Source organism: Danio rerio, chromosome 4 (genome assembly GCF_052040795.2).
Source record: "Danio rerio strain M-AB ecotype USA chromosome 4, GRCz13ab, whole genome shotgun sequence".
In the NCBI taxonomy this organism is placed as follows: Eukaryota; Metazoa; Chordata; class Actinopteri; order Cypriniformes; family Danionidae; genus Danio; species Danio rerio.
In genome coordinates, this window is record NC_141024.2 from 45,457,456 (window position 1) to 45,477,780 (window position 20,325).

General features: G+C 46.3%; 13 non-coding genes across 13 annotated transcripts; 1 reads left to right on the forward strand and 12 right to left on the reverse strand.

Moving 5' to 3' along the window:
* Window positions 1–2,391: 2,391 nt before the first annotated feature.
* trnar-ucu (transfer RNA arginine (anticodon UCU)) lies at window positions 2,392–2,480 on the forward strand. Its single transcript is given in 2 exon segments — window positions 2,392–2,428; window positions 2,445–2,480. It is a non-coding gene; the product is annotated as a tRNA-Arg (tRNA).
* A 15,738-nt stretch (window positions 2,481–18,218) lies between these two features.
* Window positions 18,219–18,337, reverse strand: LOC137494047 (5S ribosomal RNA). The gene has a single exon (XR_015943439.1). It is a non-coding gene; the product is annotated as a 5S ribosomal RNA (ribosomal RNA).
* A 58-nt stretch (window positions 18,338–18,395) lies between these two features.
* Window positions 18,396–18,514, reverse strand: LOC148681446 (5S ribosomal RNA). Its single transcript, XR_015943440.1, has one exon. It is a non-coding gene; the product is annotated as a 5S ribosomal RNA (ribosomal RNA).
* A 58-nt stretch (window positions 18,515–18,572) lies between these two features.
* LOC148681447 (5S ribosomal RNA) lies at window positions 18,573–18,691 on the reverse strand. Its single transcript, XR_015943442.1, has one exon. It is a non-coding gene; the product is annotated as a 5S ribosomal RNA (ribosomal RNA).
* Window positions 18,692–18,749: 58 nt separating this feature from the next.
* Window positions 18,750–18,868, reverse strand: LOC148681448 (5S ribosomal RNA). The gene has a single exon (XR_015943443.1). It is a non-coding gene; the product is annotated as a 5S ribosomal RNA (ribosomal RNA).
* Window positions 18,869–18,926: 58 nt separating this feature from the next.
* LOC148681449 (5S ribosomal RNA) lies at window positions 18,927–19,045 on the reverse strand. Its single transcript, XR_015943444.1, has one exon. It is a non-coding gene; the product is annotated as a 5S ribosomal RNA (ribosomal RNA).
* Window positions 19,046–19,103: 58 nt separating this feature from the next.
* Window positions 19,104–19,222, reverse strand: LOC148681450 (5S ribosomal RNA). The gene has a single exon (XR_015943445.1). It is a non-coding gene; the product is annotated as a 5S ribosomal RNA (ribosomal RNA).
* A 58-nt stretch (window positions 19,223–19,280) lies between these two features.
* On the reverse strand, window positions 19,281–19,399 carry LOC148681451 (5S ribosomal RNA). Its single transcript, XR_015943446.1, has one exon. It is a non-coding gene; the product is annotated as a 5S ribosomal RNA (ribosomal RNA).
* Window positions 19,400–19,457: 58 nt separating this feature from the next.
* Window positions 19,458–19,576, reverse strand: LOC148681452 (5S ribosomal RNA). Its single transcript, XR_015943447.1, has one exon. It is a non-coding gene; the product is annotated as a 5S ribosomal RNA (ribosomal RNA).
* Window positions 19,577–19,634: 58 nt separating this feature from the next.
* Window positions 19,635–19,753, reverse strand: LOC148681453 (5S ribosomal RNA). The gene has a single exon (XR_015943448.1). It is a non-coding gene; the product is annotated as a 5S ribosomal RNA (ribosomal RNA).
* A 58-nt stretch (window positions 19,754–19,811) lies between these two features.
* Window positions 19,812–19,930, reverse strand: LOC148681454 (5S ribosomal RNA). The gene has a single exon (XR_015943449.1). It is a non-coding gene; the product is annotated as a 5S ribosomal RNA (ribosomal RNA).
* A 58-nt stretch (window positions 19,931–19,988) lies between these two features.
* Window positions 19,989–20,107, reverse strand: LOC148681455 (5S ribosomal RNA). Its single transcript, XR_015943450.1, has one exon. It is a non-coding gene; the product is annotated as a 5S ribosomal RNA (ribosomal RNA).
* Window positions 20,108–20,165: 58 nt separating this feature from the next.
* LOC148681456 (5S ribosomal RNA) lies at window positions 20,166–20,284 on the reverse strand. Its single transcript, XR_015943451.1, has one exon. It is a non-coding gene; the product is annotated as a 5S ribosomal RNA (ribosomal RNA).
* Window positions 20,285–20,325: the final 41 nt, after the last annotated feature.

The following is a 20,325-nucleotide window of genomic DNA, read 5'->3' on the forward strand; positions in this document are numbered from 1 at the left end:
TCTTTTAGTGTTAAGACTAAGTTGGCCAGAGCACCTGTCTTGGGAACAGCAGGTGCTAGGTTCAAATCCAAACTGCACCTTTCCCTCAGTTTATGGGAGAGTGGCTTTCTGATCTGAAACTCTTTCAATGGCCGATAGCATATGTTTGTCCTGATTTCCATTTTCCGAGCTGACTCTGGGTTTGGATGTAATGAAACTGGAGGTTCCAAAAAACAATTTACACATGATTAAGAATAGATTAAATAAAATAAATTCACACATTTTTTGCTTTGATCTTGAACAGAGGCCAGGTCTCATTGCTTTAATTACTATTTCAGTTTTTTTATTTTTATTTTATTTTATATGTATTATTTTAAATGCTTTAACAGCATAAAGCCTTGCAATGAAATGTAACAAAATATCTTTGTTCTCAGCATCCTTGTACCATTGAAAAAAAATGTGGTTGTTGAACTTTACCTCACTCCACCTTGTGCAGAACGGCTTTGTGATGACCATGGCATTGATCGGGCCTGGTTTCACACCCTGACAAACAAATGTAAATAATCATATAACAAATGTCAAACTACAAATGTTAAATGTACTTTTAAAAGAATTCAGTTTCTACATCAAATTAACCTGCATAACATAAACAACATTCTTAGAAAATTTAACCATGATATCTTTAATATGAACAGAATAAGGTCATGTCAAATATTGAAATCATGGTCAAATAAATGGTTGAAACTAAACTTTAAAGCTCCTAATCTCAAAATTACATTGAGATTTTAGTGTAAACTTCACAAACAATGTCACATATTGTGATTATACTGTCTAACAAATAAGCCTACATTTCTAAGGTTAAATTACCATTGTTCGTGGTTTATGCCAGGATTGTTCTCTTTCAGTGCAGCTAAGCACAGGGGGTACAACAGATAAATTAAGCTGGGAATAATGAGCAGTTTGAAACAGCAAGGCAAAAGTATGATTGCACAAAGCAGTGCCTGCCACACATGAACACTTGCTGTGTGTGAGCACCACAGGTGAAGCATCCTTGAGTCCAACCTAAAAAAATGTATATATATATACATAATTATTAATTGTACTTCTTGCCAATAAAATACAAGTTAGAAGCATGTTAATTTTAGTAGAACAATAACCAAGGTGGCTTTGTAGGTGCAGATAACACTTTGGCTGCTCTGGGTTTATGTAATACTTACATACTAAAACCATTTAGGTTTCTTAAATATGGAAGCCAAATTCAGACTGACAACATTCTGATTCTTCTGCAAAACCTACTTGTTATTTGTAATACTTCAAGAAAATGAAAACATCGGAACACACATGAACAATTCGGAACACAAATGAAGGCATTTGAACACTTGAACACACTTGAACACCTGAATAGTGGTAAAATTGGTTTTATATTTGCACATTTGAATTTTCCCCTTAATAATATAATTTTATAAAAGTATTATTTGCAAGCTCTAAATAGCTAAATCATATTAGAAACAAATGTCAAAGTACACCATTGTTCACAGTCAAATAAACAGTGTTAATGTTGTTTTCAAGTCACACTTGCATGCTAATTCCGATCGAATATTCAAAGTAAAATGGTAAACAATATAGATACTTCTAAATGAACGAATGTGTGAATATAAAAACAACTTCACCTCTAAAACACCTGAACTGGTTTGGAGAACGGTGAACCCTATGTCACTAGCATACTATTAAATTGTGTGGTGCCTCATTTTTCCTCATTGATCTGTAGCACAAGGCTCTAACGCAGACTTCCCCTGACACCCTGTCTTTATTTGAAACTGATAACAATAACACAAACACATGATGAAAACAATTAATGCATTCCTGTTTGTTTACAGTTAGCCAACAATTAACGTTAGCAATGAAATTGATTAACATTAAATGTTGCTTACCTTCGTAACCGTGTATATACGAGGCTGCGTATAATTTAAAGCCTTTTTCCAGCTTGCTGGATGGAGCTGTTATAGTTCTGCAAATGCGATGCACATCGATAACGTTAATCCGTGGGAGGTCCTGGAGACAGCGGGTGTAGAACATAGCGATTGCTAAAGCGGAACTGAGTGAGCCCTATTGAAAAGAACGCGGAAGTAGGCGTGCAAGTAGCGCATTGGACTTTAGTATTTCAAGTCCTGACATTCACACATGCAGCGCTACCGTTGTTATTTTTTTTTTCTTTTTTCGAATTAAACAATTAGCCTCTGTCAAGGTTGTTTGGCGCTGTGGCTTAGTTTGTCAAAGTGCCTGTCTAGTAAACAGGAGATCCTGGGTTCGAATCCCAGCAGTGCTTTGTCTGCAGTTAGCTGTTCTTTTATGGGCCAGAGAGTACTAAAAAGTGCTTTCTGTGCAACAGTGCTAGTAGCAGCAGAGCACTCAGGCTCTGTGGCGCAATGGATAGCGCATTGGACTTCTAGGCTGTGAGCTGAGCCATTCAAAGGTTGTGGGTTCGAGTCCCACCAGAGTCGCAAGCTTGGCTCTTTTTCTTCACTGACTTAAGGTGTGGTGCGTTTCCAAGATTTTAGGCATCTGTCCATCCCGTTTTGCTTCTTTCTTTCATATCGCAGTGCAGGCTCAGATACTAGGGGTACTCTAAAACAAAGCCGATGACTTAATTGAGGTGTTTTAAATAAGGGAGATTAGAAAACAGTGTAGGGCCTAGTGGGCTTGAGGAATGACTCGAAGGCAACCTGTGGTTTTGGGGAAAAGTAACTGCCACCTCTTGCTGAGATCAAGCCTTTTGGATTTGTTGTACAAGAGCCTCTTTATGCATGTGCAAAGTAACTGAGTAGAAAGCACAGTAAATTTTGCTTCCCCTGCTCCCACTGTCTTAGATGAAACTGCGTTTGGAAGTATCGTATCCAGAGGTTTTTTTCTATTAGTGTTAAGACTGAGTTGGCCAGAGCACCTGTCTTGGGAACAGCAGGTGCTAGGTTCAAATCCAAACTGCACCTTTCCCTCAGTTTATGGGAGAGTGGCTTTCTGATCTGAAACTCTTTCAATGGCCGATAGCATATGTTTGTCCTGATTTCCATTTTCCGAGCTGACTCTGGGTTTGGATGTAATGAAACTGGAGGTTCCAAAAAACACTTAACACATGATTTAGGATAGATTAAATAAAAATAAATTCACACATTTTTTGCTTTGATTTTGAACAGAGGCCAGGTTACCGCTCAGGTTTGAGACATGATCATCCAGACTCTAAAAGACCACATCCATCTTGTCAACATTTTCTGCATCCTGACATGCTGGTTTTTGTTGTGTATTGGTTTTTTTTAAAATAAAGTCAAAGATCAGTAATAAGTGAAGCTCCATGATGAGTTGTTTAATGTGATGAGTTGTTTTAAAGATTTTTTTTTTATTGTGTAATTTGTTTAATTTTTTTCCATTATTATTTTATTTACTGTTTATTTTCTCAGTTGAATTTATTTTGGTTTTGGCTGTAGTTTGTGTTTTTCTTTCCTTCAGTGATTCTGCTGTTGACAGTTGTTCATCAATAATTCTCAATCCTTCTTTAATTAGACACTTAATTGTCTCATTAACTTCATCACTCTCTGATTGTTCAACCCTCTGTAGTGACAACACTAGTGAGGATTTTGCTCTGGGTTTGAAGGAGTTAAATGTGTTCGATGAAAAATACAAACTGTGGAATCTATTTTTAACAGAAATATTCTGGAAACTGAATTTACCAATGTAAAATGTTGAAAACATCAGATTACTGGCAACCACTGCTGCCAGTATTTTAACATACATTTTACAGATATTTTACACAATAAGAGTTTGCTAATTAACACTCTCTGAGTGTTAAAAAATTTAACACTTTCAAAAGTGTTTTTTTAACACTTTTATAGTGGTTCCCATATAAACAGTGAGAGAGTGTTCATTTTAACTCCAAGGTAGTTAATAAAAAAATATAAAAATAACAGACTGTGGAATTTGTTTTTAACAAAAATATTCTGTAAACTGAATTTATGAATTTTAAATGTTTAAAACAGTAAATTACTGGCAACCACAGCTGCCGGTATTTTTTTCGTAAAATCAAAAAAGGAAAAAGAAAAACAGCTAAACGGTTTTTGTGTCACCATTGTGAAGGACAGTAGCGTCTGTGTTCAAGTCCAAGATGAACTGAGAGTGTTTGATGTTATGCTGCATCTTTTTTTTTTTAAAGGTAACTGTAGTTACTAATGCAGTCAAAATCTGTTTTCTAGTTGCAATCACACATGAAAACATTATTGCATTTAATGACTGTACATTTATACAGTTCTAAAAAACTTCCATATTCACAGAATTTTTTTTTTAGAAATTTAACAGATATTTTATATCTATATAATATTATTATTATTAATAAGATTAATAATATATATTATTATTAATCTATATATCTATATTAATAAGAGTTTGCTAATTAACACTCTCTAATTAACACTCTCTTGGTGTTGATAATGTTAACACTTTCAAAAGTGTTATTTTTAACACTTTTATAGTGGTTTCCATATTAACTCTGAGGGAGTGTTAATTTTAACTTCAAGGTAGGTAAATATACTATCTACAACTTGCAGTGTGGTGGCCAGGATTTTTCGGTTACAAATGCTGAAGTTTTATAGAAATGCTTAAACTTACAGAAAATCACTTTATTTCATCAACTGATACAATGTTCAGTTCACTAAAACATAGCTCAGTGCTCAACAATGTAAAGTCATTAAATGCAATAATGTGTGTTAACAGTTAGCAAACAGATTGAGACACTGCTCGCTGCAGAGCCACTTGGGCTCCAATGAGAGGGAGTTTGAGCTCAAACTCCTCTTCCTATAAGCTGTTTAAATGTGTACACCCCAAAAAAAAAATCCTCACTAGTGTCTGTTAAGTCATTAATATGTACACTATAACCTTTCTAGGAGGCACAACAGAAGGACCACACAGTATGTCTATTGAACCCACGGCTTTAATGCTCCCCCCTTCAAAAAAACCTACACAAGGTTCCTACTTCAGTAGTTTACCTGATACTACATCGCCCTTTCAAAGCAAAGGATAAACTATGTGCAGATGCAGAAACAGAAATAACCTTTAGAGTGTTTCTAAACTTTAACAGGAGGCTCTTCCGATTAATTTTACTTAAGTTATAACTCCTAACATAACTAAATGACAATCAACATCAGTAACACCTGTAATCGCATTTATGGCTCTTATTTTTTTCCAATTTAGCTAAGAGTACCATGAACATGTGCTTTAGTTAACACTGTCAACAACATAAATTGGAGGCGACAACCCTTCACTCGAATTCCATTCCTAGGAGCGAACAAAGTCTTTTAAAGAAAGAAGGAGGATTCCTTATTCGGGCTGGGAAACTTCTTTTACACACAGGAGACTGCTGATTGGCTGCACTCTGTGCTCCGGGTGTGACAGGAGTGTGTGTGTCATTAAGAACTATGCTCTCAGGTGCTGGCTCAGTTAAGTTAGGAGGTTCTCCTGGAGCCACAGCGGTCGGTGAAAGATGGTATCTGTTCCTTCGTATAGTGCCCCCAGGTGTCTCAATGATGTATGACCTCGGTGTGCTGGCAGTAGACACCACCGTGCCTCTTTCCACTGTATCTTTGACCCACACATGATCACCAGGCTGAAGGTGCAGCATGTTTCGTGCTCTATGTCTATGGTTATAATACTGTCACAGTTTTTGTCTGTATCTCCTCTCTGTCCTTTCCAGGTTATCCAGGTCTACACACCCTGGGTTGAGCTTGGACGAAATGACAGGAACTGTCATTCTTATTTTCCTCCCTATCAGAAGTTCAGTGGAACTGTACCTATTCGCCAGGTTAGCGGCACGATATGCCATCAGAGCGAGATAAGGGTCGCCGGATTTCTTGAGGAGACATTTGATTGTCCTCACAGCACGCTCTGCCTCCCCGTTGCTCTGTGGGAAATGGGGGCTGGATGTCACATGACTAAAACCCCAATCCCTTGTGAACTGTCTAAAGATCTCAGATGCAAACTGTGGGCCATTGTCTCAGAGGACCACTTCATGTTTGACATGACGAGCGAAGATAGACTTGATGTGATCAATCACAGCTTCAGATGTAGTAGACGTCAGTTTGGCTACTTCAACATATCTGGAGAAATAGTCCACGATGACTAGGTATTGTTTGTTATCTGGAATAAATCCGCTCCTACAGTAGACCATGGTCTAGACGGAAATTCAGTAGACATCATCTTTTCTTTGAAATTGACTCTTTCATGGCTGCACACATCACATTTCTCTATCATGTTGGTCAGCTCTATGCTGAGCCCTGGCCACCATACAGAATGCTTAGCCCACTCTCAGCATTTTGTTATTCCCAGATGGCCCTCATGCAACTTGGACAGGATGTCAGCCCTGAGTGACACTGGGATGACTATTCTGCTGCCGTACAATGGTAGACCATCTTGGATTGTGAGCTCACCTTTGAATGGCAGAAATGGCTAGAATAGAAATAGAATAGAAAAATTATCTGGCCATCCTTCGACACAGAATTTCTTCAAGTGACGGAGTGTAGAGTCATTGTCCTGGTGTCTCTGAATTTCTCTTAGCCTCTTTTCTGTAGCTGGGAGGCTCGCTACCACAGAGTCAACAGAGAGGTTGATTTCCTCCTCCTGCAATCCTTCTGCAGTATGACTGACAGGAGCTCGGGACAGCACATCTGCAGTTGCGATGTCCTTGCCAGCCACATGCGATATGGTGTAGGCAAACCGCATTAGTCGCATGCGCAGGCGCTGTATGTGTGGGGGAAGTTCATCTAATCTTTTTGAGCCTAGTAGGAATCAGGGGCTTGTGGTTCGTTTCAATGAAAAAACTCTTCCCAACAAGGAACTCTGCGAACCTCTCACAGGCCCATGTTGATGCTAGTGTCTCCTTCTCAATCTGGGCGTATCGCTGGTCAGTGCTGCTGAGGGCTCTCCAGGTATACACCACAGGTTTCCACTCTGTGTCTGTTTGCCGCTGGAGAGGAACGGGAAGAGTCAGCGGAGATGAGTGTTTTAGCATAAGGATCATACAACGCAAGCCCTGGGGGTGTCGTCAGTTTATCTTTGATATTATCGAAGTCCTGCTGTTCTTGAGGCCCCCAGGCCCACATACTGGACTTCATCAGCAGGTCTCTGAGCGGTCGTGTTCTCACCGCTAAGTGAGGCAGGAATTTCCCCAGGTGGTTTGTCATTCCCTGGAAGCGCCTTACCTAGCTAACATTACTTGGCGCTGGCATGGGTTTTACAGCGCTCACTTTGTCAGGATCAGTGCTGACACCTGATGCCTCTGTAACCTGCCCCAGGAACTTTATCCTGCTCTTAGAAAACTCACACTTATCATTGAGTGCAATGCCACCGCAGCGAGCCCACCTAGCAGTGGTGTACACAGCCCCTCCACAACGTAAATTTCTCCCTTAGTACTTTTACTGTTTTTTTCAGGGAGTTGCGGTGAACTTGCCCTTCACATTCAGACGAGACCCTCCTGGTCCCAGCAGAACCCTTGTTGACCTCTCCAGCCTACTGAATTGGCCCTGGTTATACAGCATTTCTGATATAGCGGTGACGTCTGCGCCAGTGTCAATTTTAAAGCGTGCATTTAGATTCTCCACATGCATGTCTGTCATCCATGGGCTGTCATTAGCATCTGCTGATAGTGAACCCAAAAATGCAACTTTCTCACCAGTGTCCTCAATCACTGTAGCTACATGCATTTCACACATTCTTTTGGTTTTTTACACCCTGGCGTAATGTCCTTTTTTCCTGCAGTTATTGCATATTACATCTTTGGCTGGACATTGTTGTTGGCTATGCCATCTTGAGTCACCACATCTGCTGCATTGTGCCTGTCTTTCCTTCTGTTGTTTTTGTTCTGTGTGTTTGTATTGTGGCTTGAGTTGTTTAGCGTGTGCCCTGTTTCGCTGTCTTGTGTGCACGCTGTCAAGCTGAGCATTAGAGATATCAGCTTTAAAGTTAATTTTTAGCATTTCTTGTTGCTTCTTCACCTGCTCGCTTTGTCTAGCTCTGGTAATTGCTTTCTCTAAAGTCAGTTTAGGATTGAGTTTTAGCTGTTCTGACAAGCGTTTATCTCTCAAACCCACCACAAGTCTGTCTCTCACTATTTCGTCATGCAAAGCCCCGTACCCGGTTTGTTCCGCTAGGCAGTGCAGCACTGTGTGAAAGCTGTTGGGCGACTCGCCCGTTTCTTGCTGCCTCAGGTTAAACTTTGCCCTCTCAAAGATCACATTTCTGCGTGTTACAAAGTGAGCATCCAACTTTGTCTTAACTGTGTCGTACTCACTCGCTTCCACTGGGCTGAGGTGCAGGGAAAACAATATATCCACCGCCTGCTCCCCCATTGTATAAATTAGTGCATTTACTTGATTTTTATCCGCTTGCGTCTCCAATCCAGATGTGATGCGGAATCTGTTAAAGCGTATAATACATTTAGTCAAGTCTTCTGCTTTAAATATAAACTTCTCTGGTGGAGAAACTTGAAACTGATTCATTTTGCAGTCCGTGAGCTCGCTAGCATTAGCCCCGAGCTTTCAGTAAACGGCAGAGAGAAACAAATAGCCTGCGTACTGTGTTGTCTCTTATTTGTTCGACATCCGTTAATATTATGTTTTTGCTTCTGACACAATGTTAAGTGGTTAATATGTACACTATAACCTTTCTAGGAGGCACATCAGAAGGACCACACAGTATGTCTATTAAACCCACGGCTTTAATGCTCCCCCTTCAACAAACACCTACACAAGGTTCCTACCTCAGTAGTTAACCTGATACTACAGTGTTTGTGTTGGACTCCAGGCTATCTGATGAAGGCAGTAAGGTTAGACAAATTAGACCACCAATGGTTTAACTATGGTTTAACAAGAGCCGTTGGAGCCCTAAAGCAAAGGGAGGGGGCGGGAATAATCATATTCTGCTCCGGGTCACCAGCAGCTCTTGGTTCACCCAGCTAAACCAGCCACGTGAGTCTGCCCTCCCTTCAGACTGACGTGGGCTGGTTTAACCAAAAGCTGTTGGTGGCCTAAAGCAAAGGGGAAATAAGAACACCAATTTCTGCACATCGTCACCAGCAGCGCTTTTGGTAACCCAGTTAAACCAGCCACGTCAGCCCGCTCCTCTTATTCCATTTGGGGGGGAAGGGGGGGCTGGCTGACGTGGCTGATTTAACCAAGAGCTGCTGGTGCCTTGGAGCAGAAACGGAGAAACGAAAAGGTGGAAATGCTGACAGGCGGATAGATCACTTACTTAGGAGGGCAGGGATGTTCCTTCCAGCGGTCTGGGGACAGCGTACCAGGCTGGCCTTAGACATTAGTCTGCTTTCCTTCGCCTGCTTGGTTCTGACCTTGTACACGATGAAATGCCGGCGTTTGCCGCAAATGAGAGCTCTGACCTCCCTGCGAATCAGAACCAGGGCCATGCTGGAGAGGCGGCAGGAGGCCGGCGGGGTTTCTGAGAGGTAGTCTAGAAACTGGGCTAGGTTTTTTAGATAGTGCTGTCTCATTGGCTCGGTCATCCGCGTGCGGCCCAGCAGGGCAGGCCAAGCTCGGATTCGGGCTGGCTGATTGAGAAAAAGGAAGTACTCTGGCTCCGTGGTGCCTTTTGCCAAAGTCTTGATACTGCCCAGCTTGGAAGTGACAATGTTCCGTAGGCGGGCGGTAGGCTCGCTGCCCAGTTGGAAGCCTTCAAATTCCCCCAAAAGCAGGTCTGCAGAAAGGGGACAACCAAGAGTCAGCAGAAATGACGACATAACCCCACCAGCCCAACAGCAAAGTGCTATAAAAATACTTAACTCAGTGTGAGGACGTGGTCCGGGAATGGGTAGGCTTGCGGGTTCAAGGCTTCCAAAGGCTCGGGGGGCGTCGGACCTCCGGCCGCTCCTCGCCTGGGGGCCTAGTGTCGATGGTGCAGGAGGCGACCTGGTTCTCCTCTTCCTCCTCCTCTCTTCCCCCCTCCTCAACTCCCGGTAGAGGTGCGTGAATTGGACCAGGGTAGACCTCATCTTGTCCACTTGCTTGCCGAGGTCTGTGAGCTGGGCCTGTATGTGCTTCGTAGTACGCCTGCAGCCGGGGTTGGCGAAAGGACAGCTAGCCTCTAGGCCGTCCGAGTCCCGCTCCTCCTCGGAGGACGACGCTAGCTGAGACATGACGGGAACCGCCGGCTGGGTGGACAGCAGCCATTGCAAATTCCGAGCCACTTTCTGACAATTGGCTCTTACCATAGCCTCTATCCAGCCCGAGGCCGAGAACTCTGCATGCCGCTTCAAGTGCCTGTCTAGGCGGGCTGGCATTCTGCGACAGCCGGGCATGGGGTCTTCCGCATGTCCACGCGACAAGCGCGAGTAATAGCCCCTTCTCATCCGAGTAGGTCAACTTGTGGACTGGCTGTAAGGTGAGGCGAGAGGCGGCTGTAGACGTTGAGGCACAGCGCACATTCGGACATGACCATGCAAGACCAAGGCTGAAGGGGAAAGAGACCCACACGCCACATGCAGCGGTTCAAAAGAGGGCGGAGCCGGCGTCCACTTTTGCGTCATGGATCTTTCTCTTAAAGGGGAAAGACACCCCCCCCGCGGGGTGGAAACCGATGCCTACGAGATCCATTTGGTTCAATGCCTCTCTTGTTACGACTCAAGGGGGAGGGGGGTGTCCAGGGGGGCGAGCTGGCGGGCTGAGCGGCAGACATGCTCTGGGTCAAAGCCAGACGGGCCATCTGAGTCCTCACCCACGGATAGAGGCGGGAAGGGGGGAAAGTTGTGTGCGGAGGGACACCCCCACGCCTCCCTGAAAGCATGCCCTGGACAGGGAGGAAACAACCACACCCATAGAGGCTGACCCATTGGTGCTTGGGGGCCGGGGTGGGGGCCTAACCCCTGGGGCGTCACACGAGCTCCTATCGCTCAGTATCAGAGGGGTTCAGCAGCAAGACTGTCAGAAACTAAGTCCGGGATTTCTCACGTTCCCTGAAAACCTGACGGCAGGTCAGAGAATTTTGGCATCGGGCAAATATCTCCAGGCGCGGGACGTCCCGACAGGTAACCCGGGAAGGGTGGTCTCTCGTCGGACAAGACTTGGTGGGCTTGGGCCTGGGTCTAATCAACGCCCCCTGTGAGCACCTGCTGGCACGTTTTCTCTTTTGGAACTTTCTCACTCCAGATGCATAAATGGTGCCGCTGGTGACCAATGCTGGAGCCACTGGCCTCCAAGGCCCCATGTCACACGCTCTGCCCAGGGACCCCCCACTCTCCGGGAGCAAGCGCCGGTCCCCAAAGACCCTCTAGATTTGACTCCTGATCGCCAGCGGGGACACTGACTTTCCCATAGAGCACGGGCAAGACAGATGTGCTGCTGGTGAACCAACCGGCTTTGGCGCCAGAACGCGCACGGGCTAGCCTGAGGGGAAACGGTCGCGCTCGTGCGCGGCTTGACAGCTCAGCAATGGGCTCCTGACTCCGTGACGCGTGCGCACCTGCCTTGCCCGGGTACGGACACGCCTCCTGGGGCTGCTGGCCTGCCCTTTGACCCCTGGTTTGTTCAACCGGTAAAGCCAAAATTATTCCAAGTCTCGTTTTTTTCACCTTCACCAAAAACAGAGCGGCAGGTCAGAGAAACTCAGCATTGCACATGCATCTCCAGGCGCGGGACATGCCGGGAAAGCTCATTTCAGCAATGGCTTGGTGAGCTGGGGCCTGGGTTTCATTAACTCCACCGAAAAGCGCATTGTTTCCACCTGCCGTTCCAAAGACAGAACGAGTTCCTGCCGGAGCTTAAGCCATATGCATAAACGGTGCCACTGGTAACCCTACAGGGGCCACACAGCACGCACCTGTCTTGCCTGGGCTCGGGCACTCCTACCTGGGGCTGCGTTTGATGCCTTTGGACCCTGGTTCCTCGCCTGCACCAGGGTCATAGCACGCACCTGCCTTGCCCGGGCTTAGGCACTCCTACCTGGGGCTGCGTTTGATGCCTTTTGGCCCTGGTTCTTCGCCTGCACCAGGGTCATAGTGCGCACCTGCCTTGCCCAGGCTCGGGCACTCCTACCTGGGGCTACGTTTGATGCCTTTTGCCCCTGGTTCCTTGCCTGCACAAGGGTCATAGCACACACCTGCCTTGCCCGAGCTCGGGCACTCCTACCTGGCAGCGTTTGATACCTTTGGACCCTGGTTCCTTGCCTGCACAAGGGTCATAGCGCGCACCTGCCTTGCCCGGGTGCGCCTCTGGGGGCTGCTGGCCTGCCCTTAGACCCCTGTTTCGTTTAACAGCTAAAGCCAAAATTATTTTAAGTCCCGTTTTTTTCACCTTCACCGAAAACCTAACGGCAGGTCAGAGAACCCCAGCGTCGCGCATGCATCTCCAGGCGGGGGACATGCTGAGAAAGGTGGTCTCTATTCGGGAAGGTCATGGTGGGCTTGGGCCTGGGTCTAATCAACTCCCCCGTTGATCGCATCCATAAGTTTGCCAGCGGTTGTTCCAAAGACCCACCATCCCCCTCAGACTGACTTTGTCGTGCTAGTGACGCACCATCCCCTCAAATTGACTTTGTCGTGCTAGTGACCCACCATCCCCTCAAACTGACTTTGTCATGCTAGAGACCCACCATCCCCCTCAAACTGACTTTGTCGTGCTAGAGACGCACCATCCCCTCAAATTGACTTTGTCGTGCTAGTGACCCACCATCCCCCTCAAACTGACTTTGTCGTGCTAGAGACCCACCATCCCCTCAAACTGACTTTGTCATGCTAGAGACCCACCATCCCCCTCAAACTGACTTTGTCGTGCTAGTGACCCACCATCCCCTCAAACTGACTTTGTCATGCTAGAGACCCACCATCCCCCTCAAACTGACTTTGTCGTGCTAGAGACCCACCATCCCCTCAAATTGACTTTGTCGTGCTAGTGACCCACCTTCCCCTCAAACTGACTTTGTCATGCTAGAGACCCACCATCCCCCTCAAACTGACTTTGTCGTGCTAGAGACCCACCATCCCCCTCAAACTGACTTTGTCGTGCTAGAGACCCACCATCCCCCTCAAACTGACTTTTGTCGTGCTAGTGACCCACCATTCCCTCAAACTGACTTTGTCGTGCTAGAGACCCACCATCCCCCTCAAACTGACTTTGTCGTGCTAAAGACCCACCATCCCTCAAATGAGTGTTCTATTCCAAACAGAAAAAATGCATTTCGTATACCAAATTGAATTTTTTTACGAATTTTAAAACTTTTTTTACTCAAAATAGCAACGCACCAACAATGCGCCTTAACACACTAATCAAACATTTTTGTTTAATAAGTTTTCTTGTATTACCCATGTTTCCTCCATCTCTGTGATCAGCTAGTTCCCATCAGGTTTTTAGAAATCTCTTCTATTCTGTTGTGAGGGTAATTGTGTCAGTCCTGAAATCACAAAGTACTTTTTAAAAGCTGTATTAGTTTGACGTTACAGTGAAAGTATGTACTAATGTTCCTGCTGAAAAAAACAGCTTAAAATTGTCTAAACTGGTTGGCAGGTTTAAGCTGTTTTTCCACAAGGGGTTTCAATTCGTGTTTGACAGTACAGTAGATATTTTAGGCTATTTACTACACGACCTCCTAATAAACATTGATAACAAAACATTGTCATTAAAAGCTAAAAATTTTATAAACAAAAGCCCATTACTATGCCAAGGCACTAACAGAGTTTTTACACACTCTAACCATCACTATAAAATAAATATTCAACACAAATGTCAATTACCAGTAAGAAAGGAGTCGGGAACAGCTGTATGTAATATTCGAGTGCTTTTAAGGACTAAACTTACCTGAAATTGGCGAAAGCAACCGCATGAGCAGCTTTGTTGACAGCCAGATTGAGTGCCGTTGCTTAGGGATTAGAGTGTCGACTCCAAAATAGTCAATTCCTCTATTCCTCAATGGACATTGTGCTGGAATTGACTTGAAGACAAGAATCGACTCCCAGAGACGAGTCTGTTTTTTTTTTAACCCTCCAGAATGAAGCAGTTACACGCTACACTACAGTTATAACGCTCATTCAGAGCACGATGAACATCGAAGACAAGTTTTATGCGTTTGCTTTTCTACAGAATGTTAGGCTTACACACATCAACAAATTACATGTAAATGTATCAACTTTTAACAGCATAATACTCAGTATTCACTACTCATGAGTACTTTTAAAAGGGCTGCTTTTTACTCCTACTTTGAGTAATATTTACAACAGGTACATTTACTCTACTCTCACTATATTTTTTATGCAAGTAATGGTACTTTTACTTAAGTATGCTTTCTCAGTACTCTTTCCACCACTGCCGGTGGGAAACAATCTTTCCTGACCAACCTGTCGAGATGTCCTGCGCCTGGAAGTACGTGCCTGATGCCAAATGCCTCTGACCTGCCATCAGGATTTTGGGGACGGCGTGAAATTGTGGACTTTGTTTGTTGATAGTTGTGCGGTTAAACAAACCAGGGGGTTCTAAGGCCAGGCTGGTCTGCCTGAACAGGTGTGTCCATTTCCCGCGAGCCTTCGGCCGCACCTCTTGGCACGATTGGGAAAAAAGCAGGGGCTCTAAGGCCAGGCTGGTCTGACCGAGCAGGTGCATCCATTTCCCGCTAGCCTTTGACCGTGCGTCCTGGCACAATGGAAAAAAGCAGGTGGTCTAAGGGCAGGCTGGTCTGCCCGAGTAAGTGTGTCTGTTTCTTGCAAGCCGTCAGCCGTGGGTCCTGGCTCAATGGCAAAAAAGCAGGGGATCAATGGCCAAGCCATCTGCCTGAGCAGCTGTGTCTGTTTCCTGCGAGCCTTTGGCTGTGCGTTCTGGCAAAATAGGAAAGAACCAGGGGAGCTATAACCAGGCTGATCTGCCCAAGCAGGTGCATCTGTTTCCCGCGAGCCTTTGGTTGCGCATCCTGGCTCAATGGGAAAGAAGCAGGGGTCTATGGCCAAGCCATCTGCCCGAGCAGTTGCATCCGTTTCTGGCGAGCATTTGGTCGTGCATCCCGGCATGGTTGGGAAAGAACCAAGGGGTCTGTATGTAGACTAGCTGCCCCAGCAAACACGTTCGAACCCTGCCAACCGAGCAAGGTTAACACAGAACTCCTATATCATCTGTTGCTAGAACTACGCGTCGTTGGTGCACCCCAGCCACCTCAAAATTTGAGCACTGCCATAGGTAGTGGAACATGGAAAGGCTGGTGCACCCCTGCTGTCTGAACCACAGTATATTAAGGTGGTGGAGAGGGTGGTGCCCCAGAGCCAGGTGGGTCACCAACAGAACAACTAGCACATGCTTTTTCTCTAAGTCCATATTCCCGGGCCTAAAAGTGGGGTGCTCGGGCACTGCTGGAGAACAGGTGTCAATCAAGAGAACCCTGTGGGGCTGGCGATGGCCCCAGAAAGGATGTGGGTCCCTAGGCAGAAGGGGTGTGATTTGTGGGATATTGAGCTCAGTGGTTCCAGCCCCCCTAACGTGGACCCTGGCTCCCTGGGAAGGGTGTGGGTCCCCGGGCAAGCTTTGGTCAAGTGAGAGCTAGTTCAGTGAGTTTGCAGGGTGGTGGGTCTTTCTAGCAAGCGTCTGGAATGACTAGGCCAGTTTGTGGGATTGTTGGTCTTTCTAGCGAGCTATCATGGTCCAGTTGGAAGATGGCTGGTCTAATGACTGGTGGGCACAATGACGCCCACTAAATGTCCTGAAAAAGTGCATGTTCGATCAGGTTCTACGATTCTTTTTGAAAAAGGGAAAAGCCGTGCAAAAGCTCCCATGGCTGGCGCAGTAAAGCTGCCCAAAAAGGTGTGTGTGTTTGGTGGGGTTCTACTAAACCCTTTGAAAAAGGAAAAGCAGTGCTCAAGCTTCAGCGGCTGGTGCAGTAAAGCTGTCCAAAACGGTGCGTGTTTGATAGGGCTCATACCATCCCTTTGTGGGAAAGAGAAGGAAAAAAAGCTGTGCAAAAGCTCCCATGGTTGGCACAGTAAAGCTGCCAAAATGGTGCGTGTTCGATGGGGCTCATACCATCCCTTTGTGGGAAAGAGAAAGAAAAAGGCTGTGTAAAAGCTCCGACGGCTGGCGCAGTAAAGCTGCCCAAACGGTGCGTTGTTCCTTGGACACACATGGTTCCTTTGAAAGAGGAATGGGGAAATCCCCCAAAAGTAGTTACAGCTTATCCATGCATTGGACCAAGGGGATCTTGAAGGTATCGGTTTATACCCCTGGTTCAGCGGTGGATGTTTTCCCCTTTAAGAAGTGTCAAAAGCGTCATGACTCGGAAGTGGATGCCTCTGCCGCCTCCTTTTAAACCATTCCCCTCAGTATGTAAGTCTTTCCCTGCAGCATTGATCTTGGATGGTCATGGCTGAATGTACGCTCTGCTTCAGTCTACAGCCGGCTCTTGTCGCACCTGTTAGCGGTTGACAAGGTGACAAACTCGGAAGAGAAGAGGCTTTTGCTCTCGCTCAGCGCTGGCAATAAGGACACACGTAAGATGCTGTGCCGGGTGCCCAGCTGTTGCAGAACACCGGCCCGTCTAGACAGACACCTGAAGCAGCACACAGAGCTCTCTGCCTCTGGCTGGAAAGAGGCCATGGGAAGAGCAAAGCATCGAAAAGTGACTCAGGAGTTGTTGCTCAGGAGTAGTTGCGTGGTTGCAATCAAATTAATGGGCGGTTCCTGTGGTGTCTCGGTTAGCGTGGTCGGAAGACGATGATTGGGAACCAGTTGGCCCAGAAGCCGAGCGTCTGTGTGCCGAACCTTGCTGCATGCTTACTACAGAGTGCATCCAGTCCCAGCTCAAAGATCTCAGCAAGCTGGTGGGGGGGGAAGAGGAGGAGAAGGTAGTCTCCTGCTCAGCCGGCACCACTTCCCCGACCCGGCCCCCAGGCAAGGGGTGGCCAAAGATCCTACACCCCCCAGACCTCTGGAAGCCTACGTCTCACAAAAGTACTCCTACCCGGACCATGTTTCCGCCCTGAGTTGAGTATAGTTATGGCACTTGGGCTGGTGGGGGTATATCATCAGGGCAGACTTTAGACTTTCGTCCCATTTCTGCAGACCTGCTCTTGGAAGAGATTGAGGGTTATAAACTGGAAAGCGAGTTCACTGGCCGTCTGCAAAACGTCTCATCCAAACTGACGAGAATCAAGTCAAGAGTTTTATTTGTCACATAAATAATAATACAAAGTATGACCAGCAGTGAATGAAGGTCAGGTCCACTCAAGAGACAGTGCAAGTATAGATAAACAAAAATTAAATAATAATAAGAAAAATATGTGCAAAAAATAATGATAAAATTATACAAAGTAATAAGAATAGCAGCAATATGAGGTAGCTTATAGATATGACTAATACAGTGATATATACGTAGAGTCAAGTGATGTATAACACCGGGTTAGAATTTAGAAGCCTGATGGCCTGGGGAAAGAAGCTCCTCCTAAGTCTCTCAGTTTTTGCCATCAAGCTACGGAAACACTTACCAGATGGAAGCAAAGTGAATAGGTAATTACCAGGGTGATTTAAGTCCTTACAGATTTTAACAGTTCTATTTTTACAGCGTTTGAGATAGATGTCCTGCTAGGACTGGAGAGCAGACCTTGAGATGCGCTCAGCTAATCGCACAACTATTTGAAGTGCTTTGCAGTCTTGGTTTGAGCTGTTTCCCTACCACACTGAGATACATTGAGTCAATACACTTTCTATGGTCCCTGAATAGAAAGTTTTCAGGATTGATCAAGGCGTTCCTAGGGTATATGGCGAAAGGCTACGTGGATCTAGAGAACTTATTTTTTCTCAACCAGCCAATGGGAATCCGAGATTGGTACACAGCAGGGTTTAAACTCTTTTTTACAAAATATGCTGGCACATTGTGGTGCACGAGGTGAGAACCAAGCAGGTGAAAGAAGGCAGACTGATCTCCAAGGCCAGCCTGGTAGCCAGCCGCTGACACCAGACTGCTGGTAGAAAAATCCCTGCCCTTCTAGGTGAATAATAAGTACCCCGGTGGAAACAGACTTTTTTTTTTTTTTTTTTTTTTTTTTTTTGGCACACCAACAGCTTAAGACAGCTCTTTAAAACAGGCGCAGCACCAGGGAACGAGCGCAGCTCAGCTGGCGTCGACACAGCACCGACAGAGAAACAATGCCCTTGAAGGCGAGAAAAAATAATGGCAGCGAAGCTGCGACACGGGGAAGTCTATCAGCTGCCAAATGAAGCACTTCGAAAAGCTTACAGCACCTGGTATTCCCAGGCGGTCTCCCATCCAAGTACTAACCAGGCCCGACCCTGCTTTACTTCCGAGTTCAGATGAGATCGGGCATTTCCAGGGTGGTATGGCCGTAAGCGAAAGAGGACGTCAAGCGTTGGCTATTTAAATCAGCTGCCAAATGAAGCACTTCGAAAAGCTTACAGCACCTGGTATTCCCAGGCGGTCTCCCATCCAAGTACTAACCAGGCCCGACCCTGCTTTACTTCCGAGTTCAGATGAGATCGGGCATTTCCAGGGTGGTATGGCCGTAAGCGAAAGAGGACGTCAAGCGTTGGCTATTTAAATCAGCTGCCAAATGAAGCACTTCGAAAAGCTTACAGCACCTGGTATTCCCAGGCGGTCTCCCATCCAAGTACTAACCAGGCCCGACCCTGCTTTACTTCCGAGTTCAGATGAGATCGGGCATTTCCAGGGTGGTATGGCCGTAAGCGAAAGAGGACGTCAAGCGTTGGCTATTTAAATCAGCTGCCAAATGAAGCACTTCGAAAAGCTTACAGCACCTGGTATTCCCAGGCGGTCTCCCATCCAAGTACTAACCAGGCCCGACCCTGCTTTACTTCCGAGTTCAGATGAGATCGGGCATTTCCAGGGTGGTATGGCCGTAAGCGAAAGAGGACGTCAAGCGTTGGCTATTTAAATCAGCTGCCAAATGAAGCACTTCGAAAAGCTTACAGCACCTGGTATTCCCAGGCGGTCTCCCATCCAAGTACTAACCAGGCCCGACCCTGCTTTACTTCCGAGTTCAGATGAGATCGGGCATTTCCAGGGTGGTATGGCCGTAAGCGAAAGAGGACGTCAAGCGTTGGCTATTTAAATCAGCTGCCAAATGAAGCACTTCGAAAAGCTTACAGCACCTGGTATTCCCAGGCGGTCTCCCATCCAAGTACTAACCAGGCCCGACCCTGCTTTACTTCCGAGTTCAGATGAGATCGGGCATTTCCAGGGTGGTATGGCCGTAAGCGAAAGAGGACGTCAAGCGTTGGCTATTTAAATCAGCTGCCAAATGAAGCACTTCGAAAAGCTTACAGCACCTGGTATTCCCAGGCGGTCTCCCATCCAAGTACTAACCAGGCCCGACCCTGCTTTACTTCCGAGTTCAGATGAGATCGGGCATTTCCAGGGTGGTATGGCCGTAAGCGAAAGAGGACGTCAAGCGTTGGCTATTTAAATCAGCTGCCAAATGAAGCACTTCGAAAAGCTTACAGCACCTGGTATTCCCAGGCGGTCTCCCATCCAAGTACTAACCAGGCCCGACCCTGCTTTACTTCCGAGTTCAGATGAGATCGGGCATTTCCAGGGTGGTATGGCCGTAAGCGAAAGAGGACGTCAAGCGTTGGCTATTTAAATCAGCTGCCAAATGAAGCACTTCGAAAAGCTTACAGCACCTGGTATTCCCAGGCGGTCTCCCATCCAAGTACTAACCAGGCCCGACCCTGCTTTACTTCCGAGTTCAGATGAGATCGGGCATTTCCAGGGTGGTATGGCCGTAAGCGAAAGAGGACGTCAAGCGTTGGCTATTTAAATCAGCTGCCAAATGAAGCACTTCGAAAAGCTTACAGCACCTGGTATTCCCAGGCGGTCTCCCATCCAAGTACTAACCAGGCCCGACCCTGCTTTACTTCCGAGTTCAGATGAGATCGGGCATTTCCAGGGTGGTATGGCCGTAAGCGAAAGAGGACGTCAAGCGTTGGCTATTTAAATCAGCTGCCAAATGAAGCACTTCGAAAAGCTTACAGCACCTGGTATTCCCAGGCGGTCTCCCATCCAAGTACTAACCAGGCCCGACCCTGCTTTACTTCCGAGTTCAGATGAGATCGGGCATTTCCAGGGTGGTATGGCCGTAAGCGAAAGAGGACGTCAAGCGTTGGCTATTTAAATCAGCTGCCAAATGAAGCACTTCGAAAAGCTTACAGCACCTGGTATTCCCAGGCGGTCTCCCATCCAAGTACTAACCAGGCCCGACCCTGCTTTACTTCCGAGTTCAGATGAGATCGGGCATTTCCAGGGTGGTATGGCCGTAAGCGAAAGAGGACGTCAAGCGTTGGCTATTTAAATCAGCTGCCA